We start from the raw sequence: 1,804 nt of genomic DNA on the forward strand, positions 1-1,804 counted from the left end.
AGACTGAGGCGCCTGCATATTTAAGGCTGTGTCACTTTTGGTGTTTGGGGACACTCCCTCTCCCTGGCCCTTCTTGCCTTTGTAAAAGGAGGACCTGGGACGTGGCAGAGGTCCCAATAAACATTGGAAGGAGCCCCAAGTGCGGGTAGGCAGGCCCGGAGCCAGCATGTTGCGCCAGCAGTCAGTGTAACCTCCAGGGAGGGCGCAGTCCACACACGTCCTGGCTTCCGAGAGGCAGGCCTTGGGTGTCAGCCCACAGCCATCCTCTCCGGCTCAATCTCTCTGTGAGCCCCAGGGATTCTCACTCAACCTCAAGTTGTTATTTTTCTATGTTTGCATATGTTCTATCTTTAATATACCCCAGAGAGGATTCTTGGTTTCCTCCTCCAAATCTGTTTCTCTTCCAAGCTTCCCCATCTTAGTAAGCGGCGCCTTCATCACCCAGCGACTCATCCTTTGGGTCTCAGCTCAAACAGAACCTGCTCCTTGGAGAGACCCTTCCAGGCACCAGATCTGAAGTGCTCCCACCACCCATGCGCGCCATGCTCACATCAGCCTGTTTACTGATTACATTCTGTAGTTGTTTTATTTTTCTGCCCATCTCTCCATTCAAAATGCAGAGACCATAAGGATCTGGACAGCTAGCCAGTGCCCACTGGCTTCTCCAGACTTATTCTCCCACCATCTCCCCTCTTGCCTAGGCCTCAGGGGGCTGACTGATGTGGACCATGCCTTGGAGGTTTCTGCAGATTCCAGGTTCATGCATGTGCATGACCATGGCTTAACCCGACGACACGTTTGCTGGCCACTGATGGCCCAAGTTCCCAACCCCACTGGCTTCCTTCCTTGGAAAGTACAAGCAGGCCACGAGAGAGTAGAGGACAATGAAGTCAGGTGGCTCCCTCCCTGCTATGGCCCCTGCCCGCAGTCCTCGGCTGCCGCTCTTGCTGGGTTCCTGTAATCACTTTCTCTTCTTGCCCTTTCAGGCTCACGCGCTAATGGCAGCCATCATCACAACCCCTGATGCTTCATCAAGCTTTCAACCAGTGTTTTCCTTGACCCTGCTAACACATCTCCAAACAGTCTCTTATAAAGTCTCCTCAGTGAACCTTTTTGAATGTGACCTGCCAGGCCCCTGACAATGGTTCTGGCCTATACAGGGGCCACGCCTGACTCACTGACCATGGCATGCTGGGAAGTTCTGTATGTCTTAGATACTTAATGCATGGGGGTTTTGTCGTTGTTTTTGAGTTGGAGTCTCACTCTGTCACCGAGGCTGGAGTGCAATGGCACAATCATGGCTCACCGCAGCCTCAACCTCCTTTGGCTCAGGTGATCCTTCCATGTCATCCTCCTGAGTCACTGGGACGACAAGTAAACGCCACCACTGCTGGCTAATTTTTTTAATTTTATTTTTTGAGGTTTCACTATTTATGACAAATGTTCCACAGCCATGGTCTCTCCAGTCAAAAGTTCTTTGAGACGATGCCATCGGCCTTAGCCAATCGGAAAATGGATTCATGGGACTCGTCCATCCTAAGAATGGCCCCTCAGCGTAGGTTTTAAACTGGCCGTCAAACCTGCCCGTAACCGTGTCAACCTCGGCCATGTTCATCTGGAGGTACGCGTGGTCCTCGGCACTGATGATGTGGTTGCTGGCAGAGTATCTCTGCAGCACGTACAGGTCCACCAACTCACCGGCATCATTCTTCGTGGCGAGTCTGTAGAGAAAAGGCAATTTTCAAATTTTAATTTTAATTTTTTTTTGAGTTGGAGTCTCACTCTGTCACCCAGGCTGGTGTGC

The 1,804-nt window shown here is 51.4% G+C and overlaps 1 pseudogene; it reads right to left on the minus strand.

The window, feature by feature from the left end:
• Nucleotides 1–1,415: 1,415 nt before the first annotated feature.
• Nucleotides 1,416–1,804, minus strand: part of LOC110596710 — a 6,909-nt pseudogene continuing 6,520 nt past the window's right edge.

The sequence above is a fragment of the Carlito syrichta genome, unplaced genomic scaffold (genome assembly GCF_000164805.1).
Source record: "Carlito syrichta isolate Samal-C Ts95f unplaced genomic scaffold, Tarsius_syrichta-2.0.1 Scaffold312739, whole genome shotgun sequence".
Lineage (NCBI taxonomy): Eukaryota > Metazoa > Chordata > Mammalia > Primates > Tarsiidae > Carlito > Carlito syrichta.